Source organism: Myodes glareolus, chromosome 1, assembly GCF_982192425.1.
Source record: "Myodes glareolus chromosome 1, mMyoGla1.1, whole genome shotgun sequence".
Classification (NCBI taxonomy): Eukaryota; Metazoa; Chordata; class Mammalia; order Rodentia; family Cricetidae; genus Myodes; species Myodes glareolus.
Window position 1 is genome coordinate 112642990 of NC_142026.1, and position 23595 is coordinate 112666584.

The following is a 23595-nucleotide window of genomic DNA, read 5'->3' on the forward strand; positions in this document are numbered from 1 at the left end:
TACAAATAATGTTACAGTCTGATGTTCCAGGAAGTACTCGAATTTGAGGGGGACATTATTCAATCCAGTACAATTGATTGTACTGAAGTGAAGGGTCAATACACAGATGAGGGGACTACTGTCTGTTCTTGGTACCGGGGATCAAACCCAGGGCCTTGTATGTGCTCAGCAAGTGGTCCACTATTGAAGCTGTATCCTCATCATATTACTGATTAAAAACAAAACCAAAAACAAAACAAAAAAAAATCGATTCTTGGGTCAATGAGGGTGAGAGAGGACTTCATTTTTCTATTTCTATGCTTTGGGGACAAGACCTCACTCTGCAGTTCTGTATGGCCGGAAACTCACTATGTAAACTAAACTGGCCTGAAACCTTTGATAATCCTCAATCCTCCAGTTAGAGCCTCCCAGTTGAACTCACTGTGTCAGGCGATCTTGAACTCCTTGTTTTTCTGACCCTCCCACCTGAGTATCGGGATTGCAGATGTGAGCTAGACACTTTGAAATACTTTTAAAAAGGAATTATTATACAATGCTTCAGAACCCTTGGGCAATGCTAAGTAAAATATTGACAGCAATGTCAGAAGAGGATACAAAAACAACCTTCCTTACGCAGTTTTGCTGTGTGTCACAGGAGAAGGTGATAAAGGGAATCACATAGTGTGGATCTTTAAGGCCACTAGCTTAGGTTCTAACTTGTTTCTTTAGAAAAGAACAATGACCCTCTTCTAGGTATACCAAAACTACTATATTTCAAGGCGCCAGTGCTTCCTGACTTACAAACTGAGTTGTTAGCATTTGGGGTGTGAAAAGTTCTTAGAAGAAATCAATGAAAAAGAAGCCGCTGTAGGTCCTAGCCAGGGATAAGTATGAATTAAATAGATTGTCCCATAGTGACAGATGCCCACAGCCTGAATTAAATCAATGGATGATATTTCTTAGACAGCCTCGCTTCTAAAACATGCTATAACAAAGTGCTACACACTGAGTCTCTCAAACAGTAGAAATTTACTGTCTTTACCTGGACAAGAGTTGCTCGATATTGGGCCCCTATCAATATCTTGTCATGGAGAGGGGAGGGGCTTATAAAGCCTCACCCCTACCTAAGGATTTATATAGGCAGTTAACAGTTGCCAGGGAAGTGGAACTCCTGAAGCCACACCCATTCCTGAGGATCTGTGGACAGTTAATGGATACCGGAGGAGAGAGAGAGATGGTTTCTTCAGTGGTGTAGCCAAAGGTAAGTTGCCCATGCTCTTGTAATTAGCCCTTTGTCCATGTTGTTGTAAGTAACCTCATGAGAACTCATTGTGGGGAGGGAGGAGATCACCCAAGCTCCAATACCAGCAATCTATAAAGGCAGAAGGGGTACTTACTGGGAAAGAAGGGCAGTAATGGGAGGGGAACGAGAGGAAAAAGGAGAGCGAGTGTGATCAAAGACAGATGAACCAGCCTGCCTCCATCTTGAACTTGAAAGCCATCGTGTGGCAAAAATGAACCAGATTGATTCCTGTTTATGATTAAAATCTGTTTCTCAAGGATTGGGCTATGCCACACCTGTAACCTTAAAGACAAGTGTTTCTGTACTGCCCGTTCTAGAAAATGGCACAGCATACTGTTGTTTCAAAAGGCTGATCTGACCAACTTGCTGTGCTTATGTTCCGCTCCTATAACCCGGCCCATTTGCCTGCCAAGTCCAGCCTTTGGAAACCCTCTATTTCTGAGCTGTAAAAAGATTTGTCTTAGCTAACCTGAGCTTATGGGAATTCACAGACTCTGAACCGACAGCTAGGGAGACCGCATGGGACCGACCTGGACCCTCTATATATGAATGGCAGTTGTGTAGCTTGGTCTGATTGTGGGGCCCCTAACAGTGGGATCAGGACCTGTCCCCAGCACATGAGCTGGCTTTTTGGAACCTATTCCCCATGCGGGGATGCAGCCGTTATAGGATCCCCATCCTTAATGCAGGAGGAGGAGCTTGGCCCTGCCTCAACATGATGTAACATGCTTTGTTGACTCTCATGGGAGGCCTGCTCCTTTCTAAATGGAGGAGGAGTGGATGGGGGAATAGCCCGGAGGTGGGGAGAGGGAACAAGAAGAGAGAAGGGAGGAGAAACTGTGGTTAGTATGTAAATTAAATAAAAATATTTAATTAAAAAAATGGGTCCCAGTGTTAGGAAGGTTGTGAATCAACGCTCTGGAGAGTCATTAGCACCCATCTTCAGCGGCAACTAGGAGCTATGACGTGAAAGAAAGAAACATGGTGACCTCCTGTCCACAGGGCAGTGTTGGCAGTGCTATCGAGATAAGGACCATCCGGAGCCACGTGGGGATTAGTAAAAGAGACTCAGCTAGAGAAACCAGGGTGGCAGGAATCCAACCATCGATCTTGCAGCTTAATGAATGTATTTGGCACAATAAAGATAACATGTAAGGAGGAGAAACAGCAACAACAAAAAGCCCTTGTCTTCCCTGTGGCTAATGATGATCTCCTGAGCCCTGAGTTAGGAGGAGACAGTCTGTATATGCAATTTTTTAAAAAAACAAACAGCAAAAAAACCAACAAAACTTGTTTTAATTAATTTGGCCATGATTTGAGTTTGTGGTCTTTCTCCTTGAATCTGTGGGATTAACAATACACATGTGAAAAATACAAGGAAATCCACTATGATGTATGATTAATACATACCTATAAAAACTTTTTAATGCACAATGAATATTTATTGTCTCAAAGTACTGAGGCTATAAGTCTAAGATGAAGGTGTTGACAGGGCCTCACACCCTCAGAAGGTTCTGGGAAGGTTCTGTTCCTGGCCTCTTCCATCTAAGAACAATATCGTGCTTCATGAGAGAGACACCCCTACCCTAGTGCTCCCCTAACTAATCACTGTACGTACATGGTGATGCTATAATATGATAACATTCTGAGATCTTGGAGGTCAGAGCTTTGAAGTACAGATTTAATGAGGACACATTCTGGTACTCAACCTAAATAATAGAAATTCTTTAAATATTTGGAGCTTATTTGGAGCCAGGCATGGTGGCATCCCTGTGATCTCAGCATTTGGGAGGTGGACACAGGAGGGTCAGGAGCCTAAGGCTCTCCTCAGCTAGACAGAGTTCAAGGCCAGCCTGAGCTGTTTGAGACCCTTCTCAAAAAACAAAGCTACATTTACAAATGGCAAGGGAAAGGAATACTGGGGCTACCATAAATTAAGAGAATATTCCAAGGTATAAAGGAGAACAAGTACTTACAAAGCTAAACTGAGAACTATAGACGTGGCTGTGACCCTATTATCCTGGCGACTGGGATCAGCATCAAGAGCAGTATCTTTGCAAAGTTCGGAAGTCCTGGGCACATGTCCTTGCGGATGTTGCCTTTGTGCTAAGCTGTGTTTCTGGTCTTTGTGATAGTTCTTAGAATCAGGCATCCATCCACACCTGAGGTCTCCCTTTCCAAAACCACCCAGAGTTCTGGCTGTGGTTGCTATTATCCTTCTTTCTTCTTCTTGTCCTCCTCCTCTTTCTTCCTCCTCTTCTTCCTCTTCCTTCCTCTTCTTCATCTTTCTCTTCTTTTTCTTTTCATCCTCCTCCTCCCTCTCCACCTTCTCCCATTCTTGCCATTTTATATAAGTGATTTGGGTATAACAACTTCTCCTTAATTAGGAACTTTCACAGGTCCTGTTCAGAGCAATCCTCCTTCTCTTGCAGCACCTGAGCATCTGGGAACTTCCAAGGAATCTCTGGTTAAATAACCAGACTCATTGTGTAGAAAATTGACCTTTCTCCTGTCCTTGTTCCTTTAAATTAAACATTGCTTCCCAAACTATAGGTTTACCAGAGGCTTCATTAACTTAAGGAAATTCCAAGATAGCAATACAGTAAATGGCGAAGTTGGGGCCCTTGCCAGGAACTCGGTTTCTCTGTCGCAAATCCAGGCACCCCAGCTTAGCCCCGGGGACTTGTAAAGAGGAGCCCTTTCATCTAACAGGCAACTTGAGATAGGGCAGATAACATCCTGGGACTTCCAGACCAGGCCCACTCAGAGGGGCGTGAGCTAGAGTTTTCAGGAGTTTTTTCCTCAGAAAGAAAATGTCAGTTTGTTCTTCTACACCACAGCTACGATGTCTTTACCTCCCCCATTCCAGAAATTAGCCAGCCAGGCCTTTGTGTTCCAGCCTGCCGTTGGGTGCTTTTGTGTGGCACTGCAGGAAGGAGCGGTTGCCAGGCACCCTTCTCCTGGCTTTTGTTTTGACTAGCCCTGGGAGGCTGGGAGGGAATTGCTGCTTAAAAGGGAGAGAGAATGGAGAGAGTGCTCAGGTCTTTTCAGACCCAAGGAACAGGACATTTGGGAGTGCTTTCCGGGGGAGGGAGGAAATGGGGGCATTTGTGAATCTCACACCTCCAGAGGCAATACTCTCAGAGTCCTCTTGTACGTTTGAGTCAGAGGAGCGTGACAGTTTTAGAAGACTGGATTTTGCCTTGCCATCTAGAAAGAGATGCTCCCTGTCGGTCAGGGTCTGCAGAACAAACCTCAGACTGGATTTCAGCCCCCATAGGTGCCTGCACCTACACAAACATCATCTTGTGTTCGTCCTTGGATGGATTTCCCGTGTGTTCAATCCTCATTGTTCCACTCCTGAGAAAGATGCACTCACACTGCTTGGCCCAGCTCATCCATTTTGTCTTCTCTCCTTTTATTTTTGCTTCCGTGACCCCTACCCTCAACTAAGACACTCTCTTCAGAGGTTGCCCTGCATCCCAGAAATGAAAAGGACCTATTGGTGAATATCTGGTGAGAACTGACAATTCCTAAGCAACAAATACACAGGACAGATCAGCAAAGATCAGTTCACTGTCTAAACGGGAGAAGTTAATTCTTCAGGAAAGGAATCCCCTAGCAGGAGTTATCATTGGCCTAGTTTCGTGTCTGTTGCTCTGAGGAAAACCCACCTGGGGGGAGACATGGGAACTATTTCACTTTTAAATTGTGTGGTATAGTCCATCATTGCAGTGAAAGTCAAGATGGAAACTTCAAGCAGCCAACTGAAGCATGGCCACAGTTAACAGGCAATAATGGACCAATATAGACATAGAGAAGCCAGAGCTAGGTCTGCGCAGCTTTGGGCCATTTGATTCTTGACAACGTGATGATAGGAACGTAAGCAGGAAAGCGCAACATTATCAGCAATGGTGCTAAAAAACTAGTAACTGCAAAGAAGGCTGAAACTTGATCCCACCTCACAGCCAGAAAAGAAAAATGAACGCATGATTAACACACAATTTATAACTACTAAGAGAAGCACAGAGAAACCCTTCACAGGAAGCAGCTCTCTGAGCAAGTTCCCTTAGCTGGCAAACAACAGCAAGAGGGGACAAAGTGACTGAAACCTTAACCAGCATGAAGGGACAGCCTGCACACTAGGAGACCATCTTTGCCAGCTGTTCATCTGACAGGCGATTGATACCCAAATTATAAAATTCTTTTAAAGTGCACACACAAAAAGAAAAGAAACAGTCCCAACAATACGTGTGCAAATTAACTAGATGGATTAGTCTCAAAGGAAGTGCAAATTCAGCCAGTAAGTCCACATAAAGTGTTCAGTATCTTTAGTCATCAAGATGATGCAGTTCAGAACTGCACCGCACAGAGTGGGGATGGCTCAGTGGTTAAGAACGCTGGCTGCTTTCTCAGAGTACCCAGGGGCTGATTCCCAGCACCCACATGGTGGCTCCCAACCATCTGCAGCTCCAGTTCCAGGAAAACTTTCTCATCTCCTAGGGCACTGTATGCAGGGTGTATACAAACATAAACACAGACAAAATATCCATATCCATAAACCCTGAAATAAAAACTTCATTGCAATTCCATTAAAGAAAAGCAATTTTAAAAAAGCAGCAGATGATGAGCAGACAGAAAGGCCCTCAGACACTGTAGGTCAGAATGAGAATTCATTTGTTCACCTTAAAGTCACTACAGAGGTTTCTCAACTAAAACCTCAACTACCGTGATATGTAATTGTTTGATTTCTTTTTACATACCAGGAGTCTAGTTAGCAAACCATAGAAATGGATGTGTATTTAGGCTCATTGATGCAATCACTATTTGAAATAGCAACTTATGGAATCAGCCTACATTCCCACCAATGGATAAGGGCATAGTGTGCATACATAAAAATGAAGTTTTACTCTGCCATTTTTTTTATTTGAAATTTTTTTTTTCATTTTACATACCTGGTGTGGGAGAATTGTTTGTATTCTGTCAATCATGTTTTAAATAAGTGCTGATTGGCCAGGCAGAAAGTATAGGTGGGTCAATAAGACAGGAAGTAGAGGTGGGGTGATGAGAACAGGAGTATTCTGGGAAGCAGGAAGCTCCCTCCGCAGTTCTGCCCAGATCACCAAAGAAGCAAGATGTGAGCTGCCCCTCTAAGAAAGGTACCGAGCCATGTGGCTAACATAGATAAGAATAATGGGTTAATATAAGCTACAAGAACTATTAAGTAGCCTGAGCTAATGGACCAATCAGTTTATAACCTAATGTAGACTCTGTGTGATTTTCTTTGGGGCTTGCCGGTTGTGGGGAACTGAGCAGGACAGATACCCCAAGAAGCCAGCCCTCATGTTACACGTACCAACCCCAGCTTCCCTTCCCTCCCCTTCTCCCATCCTTCCCCTCCCCCTCTTCAAACTCCCCATCCATTCTGTAGAGGGGGTAAGGCCTTCCTTGGGGAGTCAACAAAGTCTGGCATACCAAGTTGATGCAGGACCAAGCCCCTCTATTCTGCTATTTCTACAAGCTGTCCTCTGACCTCTACACATGTTCCATACACATAATAATATAGTAATTTCATTTCATTCCTCCTTCATCCATATTCTGGGAAATTTCCTCCATTAATAACAGAAGAACCTCAACAGTGGGGATAGCCTGGGAATGTGATGAAGATGTGTTCCAAGGGAAAGGGATTAACAAGCAGCATTGAAACTATACTCTAATGCTAGAGAAAAAAGAAAAGATAAGAAAGATGAGGACTGACGTTTCAGCGCTGGTTTTAGCAGCATGTGATGATTGTGAACCTGGGAAGTGACATGGTTCATCTTGGTTAACTTGACTGACTGTAGAACCTACATGGAAACACACCTCGGCATGTATCCATATAGCCACTCCAGAAACATTTAACTGCAGAGAGAAACCTGACCCTGAATGCAGGGACACCATCCCATGGCCAGGATCCTTTGCTGAATAAAAAGGAGAAAAGCTGAGGACCAGCATTCATCCCTCTCTCCACTTCCTGCTGTGGATGCCATGGATCAGCTATTACAAACCCCTTCCTTACCGTCTTCGGGTTTTTATCGCTGTGAATGGACACCATGACCAATGCAACTCTTACAAAGAAAGATATTTAACTGAGGTGGTTCACTTACAGTTTCAGAGGTTCAATCCATTCTCATTATGGTGGGGAGCATGGTGGCATGCAGGCAGATGTGGCACTAGAGCTGAGGGTCATGCATCTTGACTCAGAGGCAAATAGGATGTCTACTGAACCTTCATGTCACACTGAGGGAAGCTTGAGAAAAGGAGACCTCAAAGCCCGCCCCCCCCCCCACAGTTACACACTTCCTCCAACAAAACCATACCTCCCAATAGTGCCATTTTCTTTCAAACCACCCCACTTACCATGATAGAATCTAACTTAAACCGTGAGCCAAAACAAAGCCTACCTCCCTTTGGTTGCCTTTGATGGGTACTTTGTCAAAGCCATGGGAAGATTAACCAATACGGGCAAGGGTGACATTTTAGTGGAATGATGATGGATTTCAAGTCTAGTTTGTGTGAGTTCAATAGAAAATGGGAGTGGAGAACCAGAGTGGGAAATGATAGAGAATTCTATGGAGTTTTTCTACCAGGAAATGAGTTAATAGTTGGATGCAGACTCAAGAGAGAGATCCTTTCAGCTGGGAGAAGCTCCTGCCTGCTGATGTGCTGCAGGCAATGACCCAGGAGAGAGTCGGGACAGTAGACACAACCTTGACCTTCAGTAACTAAGTGGTGATGGAGAAACTGATCACAGACAGGAGTGCAGGCTGGTTGGCCATAAACGAAAGGAAAACGGTAGCTGGGAAGGAAAGAGTTAGTAGTAGGAATGAGGCCTGCTTCCTCTAAGGGAAGGGCATTGAGGGAGATTGACCCTGGTCTGGCCTGCTTGAAAAATATGTTAATGATATTCACTGTTTTGCAGAGGTCAGCTGCCAGGTATCAAAGTGGTCACCTAAGACACTCTAGAGTCATAAAACAATGCATGCCATTACTCTAACATAAAGACAAAACAAATTTTGGGGGGATGTGTATAGGTGAATGGACAAATTATTGTTTTAATTCAACTAATTCACAGTCTAGATTCATTTTTTTCTATTTCTGTTTTTCTGGAATAGTCCTCTATGGACAACCAACTAGATGTTCTATGAGTCAGCTCAACTCTGAGAGCATCTTCCTGTGATTGGATGTGACTCTTATAGCTGTAAGGTTCAGTCCCACCCTTCCCTTCAGGTTCTATTTCCAAGTCCATGTTCTGACCTATACCTCTTGATCTACTGTAAAGTGGTTCCCATGACTCCCCCTGGGGTTCAACACGTTGCTAGAATAGCTTCGAGAACCCAGAGAAACAATTTACTTAGTAGGTTATCACCAGTTCGTTTTTTAAAGGACAGAAGGATGCAGTTAGGGGAACAGCCTGATGGAAATGGGCAGAACACAGCATACAGGAAGGTGCTTCCACGTCCTTATGGCGTGAACCACACTTCTAGCATCAACATGTGTTCGACAAAACTGCTCTTTTAGAGTTTTATGGACGCTCCATGACATAGTACAATCAAATAAACCACAGCCCAGTAAATCAATAACCACTGGTCCGGGCCCATCCCCTGTTAGGGTGGGGCTCAAGGTCATTCTCCAGAGTGGCATGGTTACCTGACTTGTGCCCCATCAGGGTTTTATAAAACTCACTTCACTAGCTTAAACTCAAATGTTGTTGATAGGAACTTCTAATGGTGTTCTAGTTAGGTTTTTATTGCTGTGATAAAGACCATGGAAAAAAGCAACGCAGGACAGAAATTCCTGGTTTGGCTGACAGGCTAGAGTTTATCATCAGGGAAAGCCAAGGCGGGAATCAAAACAGGCACCTGAAGGCAGGAACTGAAGCAGAGACCATGGAGGAAACTGCTTACTGGCCTGCTCCCTATGGCTTCCTAGTTTTGCACTTTTAAATAACCCAGAACCATCTGCTCAGGGGTGATAACCCCATCACAGTGAGCTAAACCCTGTACACACAAACATTAATGGAGAAAAATGCTCTGCTAACTTGCCTATATACAGTCTAACGGAAACATTTTTTTTAGTTGAGGTTCCCTCTTCTCAGATAACCCTAGGTTGTGCCAGGTTGACAAAAAAAAACCTAGCCAGCGCAGGTGGATGAACAAAGATACTGATTATCACTCAGAAGTCTGGGATAAAGATCAAAGTACAGGCTTCTTATTCTATTACAATGTTGTAATAGCTCGGAGGTTTTTACCCTTCCCCTCTTTGAAAGGTATATTGGGGCTATATTCTAACAAAAGCAAACATGATTATAAGGAAGAAGGCATTAAGTCAAGATTGCTTCTTGTGAATTTTCCTGGAACTTGGAGTTACGATGGCCTGGAGAATGGAATGGTTCACAACCTAGTGCTTTCTCTCGGGGTTGGAGCGGGAGTGACGTCACACAGCATCCTTCAGAAGGCTGGGGAAATGGCTCAGTGGGTAATGCCCTTGCCTTGAAAGTATGAGTTCAATCCCCTGACTTGGGAAGATTGCTCCTGGTTACCCACGGTGGTGGGGGGGAGCCAAGTATTGTAGCAAATATTCATAATTCTAATGATGGGAAGGCGGTCCCTAGGGTTTGCTAGTCAGATAACCTAGCCTGTGTAGTGAGTTTCCAGCCAATGAAAGTCTGTCTCAACAAACAAGGGAGCTATCAAAATGGCTCAGGGAGTAGAGACCCTCTGATGACCTGAGTTCAATCTCCAGGACCATGTCGTGGAAAGAGTGAACTGACTCTCCCTAATTGCCCTTTGAACTCCACACAAGTACTGTGTCACATGTGCACACAAAATAAGGGAAGTATATTGAAAATAAGAAGTGATGGCAAAATGGATGACACTTGGGGAGCAACAGGGGGCGATGTTCTCTGCCCTTTACATACACGCACACCCAAACATACACACACACACACACACACACATCCACACACAAAAAGCATTTTTTCAGAAAGCACGGTTAATCTGGAAAGAAGATGCTTCCTTCCTGGCAAGAAAGCAGGAAACACACTTTGAAAGCAGAGTCCAATGAACTTGATCTCCTCCTGAAAGGAGTCCCACCTCTGCTCTATGAGCGTCGGTTGTCAGGTTCTGTGTCTTGATTGACAGCTGTGATCCGTGTGTGGTCTGCTCTAACAGCTGAATCCTGCTCCTCCTTAGGCAGGTGAGTGGGCCCATGTGACTGCAGGGGTGGCGTGGGTGCAGTATCTTCTGCAGGGTCATTGTTTTTGTTTAATTGTCCTTGGTTCCTTGAGACAATTTTGATTTCCCCAGAATTAGCCACCCTGTTTATTCCTCCTGGTCCTTCTCATGTGGGAAGACTATTCATGGTTACCTGGCAACGAGCTAGCTGGGATTGTTGGCTCATGGATCCTAGAAGAGTCTGAATTTTCCCATGAAATCAAGAGCGCTGCTGGAGCTTGTATGCCAGTGTGACTTCTCACGGTTGCAAGTCCCCTTGAATTAACCAGATGTTTACAGGTGGGATTTTCCAGGAGGTAGCTGGCATCTGAACTCAGTTGTCTGAGTAGTCAAAGACAAATGGCTATTCTCATATTCAAGAGCAGAGTCATGCTTCCTGTATGGACAATGGACAACAGGAGCTCAGAGTCAACAGACAAGAGTCCCACTGTGTCTAATTCTTCCCATATCAAACACATCTTCCACAGGATATGGGTAGTGGCATTTTAAATGTGTTTAATAAATAAAGCTTGTCTGAAGATCTGAGAGTAAAATAGTCCCACTGGTCAGCCTTACAGACCAGATTATGGTAACACACACCTTTAATCCCAGTAGGCACAATGACATACAACTTTAATCCCAGTAACCGCCCTAGATGCCATAGAAATCGGGTGGTGCATGCCTTTGATTCCCAGCCCTAGAGAGGAATATAAGACAAGGTAAGATAGCTCTCAGATACAGTCTTCTTCTGAGATTCCAGGAAACAGGATTTCCATTTCAGACTGAGGTCGAGGTAAGAACCAGAGGCTGGTTGTTTTGCTTTTCAGATCTTCAGATTGAACCTAAATTTCTGACCCTGAGTTTTTGTTAATTGTGCTTCAGATGTGAGCCACTAGGCTCCCAAACATTCTCTGACTGCTTCTTTTTCCGCGTGCATGGGCGGGGGGTGCGTGCATATGTGTATATTGTGGGTTCTGGTGTTTGCCTGATCTCTTTGGCTATGGTCTTGTGATCTTTAATAACCCTTTCTTCTTTTGTCATGAGCAAGAGGTGCCACTCTGTTGTAAGGAGAGAAGGCTTGCTTTTCTTTCCCGCCCGGCTAGCTTAACCCCGAAATAACCACAAAGAAATTGTATTAATTTAAATTACTGCCTGTCCCATTATATCTAGCCTTTTCTTGGCCAACTCTCACATCCTGATCTAACCCATTTTTGTTAAATTGTGTATCACCACAAGGTCAGGGCTTACCCAGCAAGATTTAGTGTCTCTGACCTGGTGACTTCATGGTGGCTCTCCCTGTCTGCCTTCCTCCTCCCAGCATTCAGTTCTGTCTTCCCACCTATCCAAGAACTTTCCTATCAAAAGGCCAAGGCAGTTTCTTTCTTTAACCAATGAAAGCAACACAAATACAGAAGGACCTCCTACACCATAGGGTTAGGAACTTGTGGGTAAGAAGATAGCCACTCACCTTGCAGACTGATTAAAAAAAATGTTCTAGTGAACACTTGCTTCCCCTGACCCTGTGATGTTGTGAAGAACTGAGCTCACCCTTCCTGCAGCCTTTCCTGGAGGCCATGCAGGCAGTTCACCTTACTTATTACCACTCAGTCTTCTCTTTGTAGTTGAGGGGGCAGTGAATCTGCTGTGATGGAGATGGGAATAAATTTAAGGTTTCTAGACCATATATATTGGACCACCAGGGCAATGAAGATGGTAGATGAGGAGATTTCATCAGAATAAGAGAACATCTGGGGGCAGAAGGTGAGTGTTAGCTCATGTCTCAAACATAGAAGCATCTTAGCCATGAGAGGACATGCAAAGGAAGGCTTCATAGAGTTCCCTGCGGAACCCTTAGGAACAACAAAGAAACAGGTCAGCTTGGAGCCTCTGTAGCCCATCCTTGGTTAGAGTTCCAGGGCAGCTGGGGAGAAATTCAAGGAAACTCAGCGGGGCCCCTTTTCCATGGCTAGTCTCTAGGCTAAAGACGGTCTGACTGAATGCAGAAGTTTTTAAGTCTAAAGATTTTTACTTTTAGTGGAAGTAGCTATTTTAATGATTGAGATGAATCTGACCAGAAATAACTCTGTCCATATGGAAAGAGGGAGAGGTCTTTTTTTTTTTAACATCCAGAGAAAAGATTCAAGAGGTTTGCTTTAGAATCTATCCAACTGACAGAGAAGTGTCTCACAGGCATGTTGGAAAGGGTATTGAAGGGAGAGAATACAGGTACTGCATTCTGCTAGAAGTGTTGCTTCCACTCTGGGCTCCATTCTGTTTACTCATATCCAACTTTGATTGAGAAAAGATGAAGAAAGAATTATGGGTCGTAACTTAGATAATGGGGTCAGCTTCTAGACTGTAAGCATGCTGACCTACTAAGAGTATGTATTTAGTCAATGTTAATGAATCAAAACCAAAATGCTTGGAGTCAGGAGCATGGTGCTCACCTGTATACAATCAGGACACTGGGAAGGTAGAGGTAGGAAGACCAGAGAAGTTCAAGACCAGCTTCAGCTACATAGTGAGTTCAAGGTCATCTTAGGTTATGTAAAGTCCTATCTAAAGGAGGAGGAGGAGAAGGAAGAGGAAGGAGGAGAAGAACAAGAACAAGATAGACCCAAAAAAATGGTTTGCTACTGTGTGCTGTGGCCTGAAGAGGATGTGGGGCTGCAGATGTGAAGGAGAGAACCCATGCTGTTGGAATCTTAGCCTGGTGGCAAGTGAGACCCAGAAATCAATCACAGCCCAAGGAAGTTAGAGGGGAGGTGCATCTCAGAATCACACTGAAGCATCTTCACATCTCATTTGTTGACTGGTATCTCCTATGTGCATTTAATTAAACTAAATAAATGGACATTTACTATGCTTAGCTTGGTGGTCCCTAGGGGAGAAACAGGTAGATGATAATGGGAGAGGGGTGGAGTGGGATCCAGGCCTACAGGTTTGACGGAAGAGAAGCCATCTACTCTAACTGCAGGCCTCACCACCCCAAGGGCTGGGGTCCCAGGCTGAATAACAAGGACAACATGAGGAAGCAAAGACAAACATTCTTCTCTTCCTGCTTCCTGACTGGGAACAAAGTGTGACCAGTTGTACCACATTCTCATTCTTGTGCCTTTCCTGCCACAGTGGATTATATCCCATAAAACCATGAATCAAGCTTAATTCTTCCTTTCGTAAGTTGCTTTTGTCGGTTATTTTGACACAGTGAGAGAAAATGAACACGGCTTTTGATCCTGCAAGGAAGGCTATGCTTGTTTGTAGTGATAGAACTCAGTGTGGTTCACCCACCCAGTCATGGGCCACAGGCATCTATCTACAAGAGCAGAATGAGGAAGACTGGTCAGATCCACTGCCTTCCTCAAACAATGCCTCACCCCGGGAAGGACCAGCCTAGTGGGTGAAGAGAAGTCAAGCATTTAATGCACATGGAATCTCTCCACGTGGGAAGAAGGGGGAACTGCAAACTCCTAGGGATGGGCTCGTCTCTCAGTCATTGAGCCACCTCACAATAGATGCAACCCCCTGCCTCAAACTCCTCCTCTGGTGGAAAGTCACTATCCACGCATCCTTGCCTGTTTGACTTCCACTCCTTCACTCACGCGCCCAGCTTTCCTCTGCTCTTTTCCAGAGCACAAAAGCTGAGCCTGAGCTCTGGGGCACAAAGAAAGGCTTATTCTGAGTGCCTTCCCCATGTTTTAAATTCTGTAATAAAAATATCCTGCCGCCCAGGCACAAGGAGTCTGAATTTGGTTTCTTAGATATGAATGGAGAAAGGACAATTCCCATTTGTTTCATGTTGCCTACAGAATTAGGAATAAAATGCAAATATCCCAATAATGTATTCTGCTTCTCCTGCTAAAATAGCATTTGCAATTTAAATGACAGAGGCTGTAGTGGATTGCTTCACAGTTCGTCACTGATAAGGGGGAGGAAAGACATCATAGAGTTCATCTTTTCTTTTCATGCTTCATTAAGAACTTAGCACCGGTGTCCACACAATGACAGAGACTTGGAAGCGTGCTAGTCCAGCCAGTTTAGAATAGTTGATCTGGACAGGAAGGAAACCCTCACCTTAGAGGACATACTGGCTTTCCAGAGGCCCTGAGTCGGTTCCCAGCACCAAGTTAGATGGCTCCTGGCAGCCCTGTAACTTCAGCTACAGAGGATCCAGTGCTCTGGGCCTCAGCAAGCACCTACCCTCAGGTGCACAAACCTCAGCCCCCCATACACACATAAATAGAAGTATTAATAAATCTTTAAAATAGTCAGTCCCTAATACTCCCTGTGAATGGAGTCTTCTGCTGGCACAAGCAAGTGCCCCTTGAAAGACACTTGGCTCAGTGTGACTTTAAAGCCAGTCTTCAAGCCAGCTGTGATGGTGACCATCTGTCATTCCAGCATTCAGGAGGTAGAGGCAAGAGGAAAGCAAGTTCAAGGCCAGCCTGGGCTACAAGGTAAAACCTTGTTTCAAAATAAGAAGGATGGACTGAAGCTGTTCAGTGGTAAAGCACCTTCCTGGTAATGCCCAAGGTCCTGGTTCAGTTTTAGCATTGGGAAAAAAAAATAACTTTATACCAGTACTGTATCATCAAAATGAACTATAAATATGACTGAGAGCAGATGAACAAGGTAGATTCATTTCCTCAATAAGGACACAGGTGACCCAGATATTGTTTGCCTCAATCTCTTTACTTCAAGGTGGGGAGATTTGTGCAATTAGAACAACAACTAAAATGATGGTTCTTGAAGGGCGTCTCTGAAGTTACAAGTCAAGGCAATGCATCTCATCTTTGAAATTTTACCACAGTGATCTCTCACATCCACGTTTATTGCTGCTCTATTCATGATAGAAACAGTACCAGGCCACATGTCCCTCAACAGATGAATGGACAAAGGAGAAGTATATCTACACAGTGGAGTTTTACTAAAGCCACAAGAAATAACGAAAATATGGATGGAACTGCGAGTCACTAGGTTAAGTAAAACAAGCCAAGTTCAGGAAGACAAATATTGCACAATTTTTCTCATATGCACACGTCTAAGTTGAGACTGGTATTGCTGTGTGCGTGTGTGTATGTGTGTGTGTGTGTTTGCACATGTGTGTGTGCACGTGCATGTATAGAAAGGAGGCTGTGAAAGGAAAAGCAATCTAAACAGGAAAGGGAGGGAGAACGAGAGAATGCAATGGGATGTATGGCATGAAAGCAGAGGTGGACTATTTGGGGAAGAACAGGTCAAGCAAGAGGCTGGGATAAGACAGCTGCATTGCAAACAAGGACACATATGATCTACATGTATAAAAAGGTCATAACAAACCAGCACTTCGTATGCTAATTAAAGGCATTAATAAAAGAAAGTTTCATTTCTACAAGCAATCTAGTTCAGACACACATGTTTTTGCAGGCGGAGGGGAGTAGATGGCAATGCTTTTGACCTATTTTTTCCACAATAACTTTGGCTTCTTAAGTTAATTCCTGTCACTAGATGTATTGTTAAAAAATAAATCACAAGCAAGATATATTGTCAGAAGAGAGGAGGAGAAAAAACGAAGAGGAGAAAGAGGAAGGGGATGAAAAGGAAAGAAAGAAAAGCAGAAAGGAAATTTTAATGCTGTCCTCTGGACACCCCTGCCCCCCGCTTTTTTTAGTGAAAGAAAACAAGGGAAATTAAAACCAGAGGGTTTTCACAAAGGTAAAATGCCCAATTTCTTATATTGAGATTAAATTATTCCATTTTTATATTAAATTCAAATTTCAAAGTAGCAAAACTAAAATGCTTTTTTAAAATTAGAAATGCTATTTTAACAAGGGGAACAATAAATTAGTATAAAAACTGTGAAAACAATAGAAATCAATTACCCATGGGATTTCCCTTCAATTCCCCCATTTGAAATAAAAATTGGGAGGCTTTGTTACGGTTCAATGTATTTTTTTTCAAGTGTCCTAGTTCACGAAGTGCAAGCATCAATAAGATTACAGAGCCAGGTTTGGTGATTCACACCTATAATGGAAGCATTTTGGAAACTGAGGCAGGAGGACCATTTTAGTCTGGGCCACGTAGTGTAGTGAGACACTGTCTTAGAAGACAAAAGACAAAAGCTTTATTTGCTGGGTGGGATGGCTCATTCCTGTAATCTTATACTTGGGAAATGATGGCAAAAGAGTCCAATATAATGTTCAACTACATCGAGAGTTTGAGGCCACCCTGGGCTATGTGAGATCCTGTCTCAAAGAACAAAGCCAGGGGCTGCGATGTGGCTCAGTGCATAGAGTACTTGCCTAGCATGCACAGAAAGCCCTGGATACAATGCCTAGAACCACATAAACCATGGTTGTGCAAGCCTCTAATACCAGAACTCAGGAAGAGAAGGCAGCAGGATCGAAAGTTCAAGGTCATCCTTTGCTACCTAGAAAATGAGAGATCAGGCTTCCCTACAGGAAACCCTGTTTCAATAAACAACAGAATGAAAAGATTCAAGCGGCTAAGGTGCAGGCTTGAACACACAAGAAACAGACCCCATGTAAGACTGAAAGTCGGGAGGCTCAGACCTGAGCGGGAAACAGCAAAGGAGAGTCAAGGCGACAGGGCTGGGAGGCCAGGGGAGAAGGCAGGAAGACAGGAAGAAGAGCAAGAGCTGGGAGCTGGAGCTGGAGAGGAGGCTCGGTGTTGAAGAGCACTTGATGCTCTTGTACACTCTGTAATTTCAGTTTTCTAGTGGTTATGACGCCCTCTTCTGGCCTCCACAGACACTGCACACACACACACACACACACACACACACACACACACACACACAGTGCACACACAGTGCACACACAGTGCACACACAGTGCACACACAAATATATAGTAAAATACTCATGCACATACAATCAAAAAGTAAAATCTTTTTCTAAAAAGGTGGAAATGGGGATTAGTTCAGTCATAGAGTACTTGCATATCAAGAACAAAGTCCAGGGTTCAGTCCTCCCTCAGCTGGTGCGGGCGGGGGGAGGAGGGGGAGTGCTGAGAGCTTCCCACATCCTCTAGGTGATCTTTGACAAGTTAAATAAGTAAGATTTGAATCTTAGGGCCTAAAACAATAAGCTTCTAGATGTGTTTTCTGTTGTAAGACTAATAAAGATGTTTCCCATCATATCACAGAAGAAAAATAAAGAAGAAATCTACTTCATCACGCCTGACATGCATTAATTCACATTAATAATTGTGTGGTTGATTTAATAATATTAATAATTAATTCCATTAATAAAATGGAAAACATATTTCTATCTTACAGAGGAGGGGCTGAGAACTGGAGGTATCTGGAGAACTGCCAGAAGCCCTGACCTCCCAGAAATCAGAGTTTGTTTATACAGAGCTTGCTTGGAGACATGGAGAGGAGGGGAGGGAGGAGACTCGGTACAGGACCACACTGTCATTTCACGTCTTGCTTATACGCTCTCAGGTTCTTAGTTGGCTATAAAGTAGAAGGGTTACAGAACCGTGAAGACACCTGGAACTGATTTCTGACTTTATCAAGCTCACACTAGTGACACACTTTGTGGAAATGCTGAGTACATCTACAAAAGAATGGAAATTTGCTGGGCATAGTGACTCATGCCTGTTAATTCCACACTCAAAACTGAGCCAAGAGGACAACAGTGAATTTGAACCTGAGCTATACAGTGAGTTCCAGGCTATCCTGGGCGGCAGAGTCTGACCCTTGTGCATGTGCATACACAAACACACATACACACACACATACTCGCTTGCTCTGTCATACACACATACACACTCATGCACACACAATGGTCTCTTTCTCACACACACACATACTTGTGCACACACGCGATCTTTCTCATGCACACAAATCCTATGTGTGTGAGGATGTAATCTCCTCTAGAAAGTGTTACAAGTTTTTCCTTAATTTTTTAAAAATATTTATTTATTATGTATACAATATTCAGTCTGCAGGCCAGAAGAGGGCACCAGACCTCATTACCGATGGTTGTGAGCCATCACGTGGTTGCTGGGAATTGAACTCAGGACCTTTGGAAGAGCAGGCAATACTCTTAACCTCTGAGCCATCTCTCCAGCCCAGTTTTCCTTAATTTTAACCTTTGTCATTGTTCATGAAATGTCAGCGTGTGTCAGATCCAAACAAACCGTTCCTGTCAGAAATTTGCACATTGCTTATGCATAGATTCAACCCATATTGCAAGAACAAGACACATTTCTGGAAGCACTTTCTCTACATCCTCCGAAGGAGCATTGCAGCAAAGGCGTCCATCTGTCAAGTACAACTTACTATCCTGTGCCTCGGTGTCTTTTGTCCTGGGTTATGTTGGGTGACTGAGATAAGGAAGGCAAATGGAATAGCAGGAGGTTGGTCTGGACATCAACTAGGCCTTACTTTTGCTAGCACTTGTAGCTGGTACTCACTATTAAACATGGTCATTTTTCTGTTGGACAGAAACAATCTCGCAGAACAAAGATGGCAGACAAAGCCATTCTATGAGTAGGACACATCATGACACAATAAATCTGTGTTCACTCTACCTGAGTACAGAAAACACGTACACACACACACACACACACACACACACACACTGAAAAGTGATCTAACATCCTCCTAATGGGACCCATAAAAGAGACAGCTTCCTTTTTTTTTTTTGCTTTATAAATAATACCATTCAAAATTTTCACTTCCTCCCCTGCTCCTACTTCCCCACTCCTCATCCCCTTCCCCCTCCAGTACTAAGAGAGGGCAGGGTACTCTGCCCTGTGGGAAGTCCAAGGCCCTCCCCCCTCCATCCAGGCCTAGGAAGGTGTGCGTCCAAACAGACTAGAGACAGCTCCCTATTAAAAACCGTAGCTGTTAACTTTATACTGTTCTCTTCTCCTAGATAAAATTCACTTAAAGCACTTGCTATGTACTGAGCTTTGGTCCCATCTCTAACCCCTGCTTCCTCTCGTGAAGTCCTAAACCTTAGAATGTGAAAAAGCTCATCCTAATAGAAACAGTGAAGTTGAGACAGGGTCCTGCTGTGGTAGGGTCAGCTCCAAGGTCAGCGTGTCTAGTGTACAGGAGAGGGAAATCAGGACAAATATGTGAGAAACAGGAGTTATGAGACTATGAACTAGGAACTTCCAGAAGAGACAAGAGAGACCTGCAACAGTTTCTTCCCTTACGTTTTCAGAGGGAGCCCGACTACAGGCTCAGGAGCCACTTGGTAGAGCATTTCACTAGCACACAGGAAACCCTGAATTTGAGCCCCAGCACCGCATAAACCCGACCTGGTGCCACACGCCAGTAATCATAGTAATAGGGGACAGAAGGCAAAAAGATCGGGGGTTCAAGGTCATCCTTGAATATACAAAAGATTTAAGGCCAGCCTGGAATATGTCCTATTAAAAACAAACAAGGAAGTAAGTGGCAAGGAGAGTATCCCAGCGGACACCCGAACTGCAATTGGACTTCCGGCTTCTAGAAGCTGACAATGAACACCCTTTGTTTAAGACTCCGAGCGTGCAGAGCTCTGTTCCAGTAGCCCTGGGGGCTGGATATTTATTAAACCATCGAAAAAGCAGGGATGACTGTCGTTCTGACCGTATCAAACCCAGAGAAAAGGCCTCTTGCTTGCATTCTCCGTAAAATCACCCGACCAACTCACCAACTCACAATGTTTAATACTTTCTCAGCTTCCCACTGACTCGACCGCAGTCCTAACAGGTGTGCGTTTTTCTTTGTTGCAGTAAGTGGAAAAGAAAAAGAAAGAAAGAAAGAAAGAAAGGAAGAAAGAAAGAAAGAAAGAAAGAAAGACAAACTCTGCCTTTGTCTCTAGGTAAGTCCATCCCTGGTAGCGTTTGGTTAAAATGCACCGACATAATTCAAACTTATTAACTAAATTTCTTCATTTATTTTTACCTGCCAAGCTTCAAACTTTTTTCTTCAATAACAGGCATAGTCGTTGCTCTTTAAACTATCCAAGTTTCCTTAGGGAATCCTAGAACTCCTGACTTGGAAATTTATTCTTTTATATGGTCTCCTCTTTATAAAATGGCTTCTAAACCACGTGGATTAGATTTCTGCAGATGTGAGAGACCACCCGCCATGCCTTCATCTCAATTTTTAACTTCATTTCTTAGGTTTTTTTTTCATTTTTGACTTCATTCACACTTACTCACTTTCCCAATTTCATTGTTTATTATCATTATTTAGTGAATTTGCCCCCCCCCCATAGTTTTCTCCTCTTATTTCACATAGCCAATGTAATCTTAATCTTATTAAAAGTTTCAGAGAGGGCTAGAAGGATGGCTCAGTGGTGAAAATATTAGGTCTGCAAGCCTGATGATCCACTGTGATCTCTGGAGCCCACACGAAAAGCCAGAGGAAATGTCGCAGACTAGCCTATCATGAGGTGGAGACAACAGAATCTCCCAGAACCTCCGGCCCATGTGTCCTGGAGGATGCAGCATCGCAGCAAAAAGGAGCAGCGAGAAGACTTTGCCTCAAAGATGTAGACAGCAAGAGCCAATTTCCCCAAATTGTCCTCTGACATCCAGATATGTGTACTCCGAAGCAAGCATCCTTTTCAAGAGTAGATAAATGCATTTTCCCCTGAAGACTTTTCTCAATTCTTCTGAATTTGATAAGAGATAGTTTTTAGGGTTTTCCTGCTTTGATTGCTTAGGTTTTCAATATCCTGAGTCCCTCGCTCTGGCCCACATGATTTTTGTTGGCATATACAGTAGGCTGTATTAATATTAACAAGGATTGCCTCACGGGGGCCTATGCTTTATTGAGCTCAGCCTGGGTCAGCCAGCCCCTTGCTGACCTTGGAAGGTAAATGCTGACTGTGATATGTCACTAAGATTTTGTAGTCACTCTGTATGGGTCAGTTGCTAATGTCATTTCCTTGCTCGTCCACAGCCCAGCGAGAGTAACTGTCGAGACCCCAGATTTGCCCCAAAGAATCAGAAGATAACTTTGACCCCCCTGGGTCACAACTGGGTGCTGGTTAAACGCTCACTCCGGAGCTGTTACTGTTTAGTGGGTTGGTCTATTCTTCTCCACCCCCAATTCTGGTGGTCACCACACATTTCATCATCAACAGTAGGAGAGAGAGAAGCTTGGGTTTTTAATTTTTTGTTGTTTTGTTTTGTTTCTAACCCAGGTCTTACTAGGAGGAGGGGGTTGGAGGCTGCTCAGTTTCTCTTGTCACTTCAAGGGTTGGGATTGCCGCGGGATTAGGATTACCCTTGTGGTTAAGGGAATTTTCTCTTTGCTTCTGGAATACTCACTGTCTTCATTTGTATCACGGGAAATATTCATATATTTCTCTTTTTCTGAAAAACTTCTAGTAAAAGGGAAAACTGTATCAAGATTCTGAACTAAATGTGATTTCAAAGTAGAAAAAATATGAATACACTTGAGTGTGCCTCTTATGGGAAGGGGTTCATTCTACAATTCTTAGTCAACATAGTGCTAGGAACATAGCACTGGGCACATAGCACTGGGCACATAGCACTGGGCACAGAACACTGGGCACATAGCACTGGGCACAGAGCACTGGGCACAGAGCACTGGGCACAGAGCACTGGGCACATAGCACTGGGCACATAGCACTGGCTACATAGCACTGGGCACATACACTGGGCACAGAGCACTGGGCACATAGCACTGGCTACATAGCACTGGGCACATAGCACTGGGTACATAGCACTGGGTACATAGCACTGGGCACATAGCACTGGGCACATAGCACTGGGCACATACACTGGGCACAGAGCACTGGGCACATACACTGGGCACATAGCACTGGACACAGAGCACTGGACACAGAGCACTGGGCACATAGCACTGGGCACAGAGCACTGGGCACATACACTGGGCACAAAGCACTGGGCACATACACTGGGCACATAGCACTGGACACAGAGCACTGGGCACATACACTGGGCACATAGCACTGGACACATAGCACCGGCTACATAGCACTGGGCACATAGCACTGGCTACATAGCACTGGGCACATACACTGGGCACAGAGCACTGGGCACAGAACACTGGGCACAGAGCACTGGGCACAGAACACTGGGCACATAGCTGTTGTTTGTAAATTTTTTCTGCTGAATGAATCACTTTGGTCTAAGCTGTTGCCAACCCCTAATTTTCTAAATGATATTTCTTGGCAACCAAGAAAGAAATTTCACATCGTTCCCAAGGTCACACACTCCAAGACCAAGAAACTAAGCCAAGTAACTACTCACTTGATTAAATTAGCACCAAACTCATGAACTCATTGTGAAGATGAAGTAAGTGTCGTTCACAGCCATCGGTACCGGGCCTCAGTGACAGCTCTGGTCCTGAGGGTCATCCAAGTTTGGGCTTGTACTATAAGCTACTTAGAATGAAGTTTTTTTTTCAGTAGGGTTTTAACATTTTTCTTTAATCCTATCTTGCTAATATCCAGGGGCTTAACAAACCATTATTAAATGAACACACAAAGTAATGAATAAATAAATTTAGTCACGCCTGAAGCTATTCATTGACTCTTTCCATCTGTATTAGAAATCAATAAGGCATAGACAAGTCTGTGGTTTGGTGGCATCAACATAGGTCATGAAGAATTCTAGCATGATTTAATCTAAAAATAGGTACAATTGATAAGGAGTTTCATCAAGGCAAAGGAGATTTTCCCTGTCTAAGCTTGCAGGCATTGACAGCTAACCTGTGATCTCACATAGACTACTTTTTAAGACCCCAAATAAAGTTGTCTGGGATAATGTCCTTGGATTTTGGTGTCGAAGTTCTTGAAGTATCTAACATTTATGACATATATTGATGCTTGTTTGTTAAGAGGGTTTTTAGCTGCTTTTAGTGAAAAATATAGGTTGAACAATACAAGTGACCGCCTCAGGAAAATGAGGCAACAACAACAAAAAAATGCCTGGAAACAATAGTTCTTTAAAGGACTTAAGAGGCTTCTACTATATTCCCTCGTTTGGTTTCATAGTGTCTCTGTAAATTCAGTTAGTCTGCAATAGACAGTTTAAGGATCTAGTCTTGCTCACA

General features: G+C 43.8%; 1 long non-coding RNA gene across 1 annotated transcript; it reads left to right on the plus strand.

Moving 5' to 3' along the window:
- Positions 1 to 1149: 1149 nt before the first annotated feature.
- LOC146895836 (uncharacterized) lies at positions 1150 to 22157 on the plus strand. Its single transcript, XR_015005413.2, has 3 exons — positions 1150 to 1240; positions 20274 to 20362; positions 21451 to 22157. It is a non-coding gene; the product is annotated as an uncharacterized LOC146895836 (long non-coding RNA).
- The last annotated feature ends 1438 nt before the right edge of the window (positions 22158 to 23595 follow it).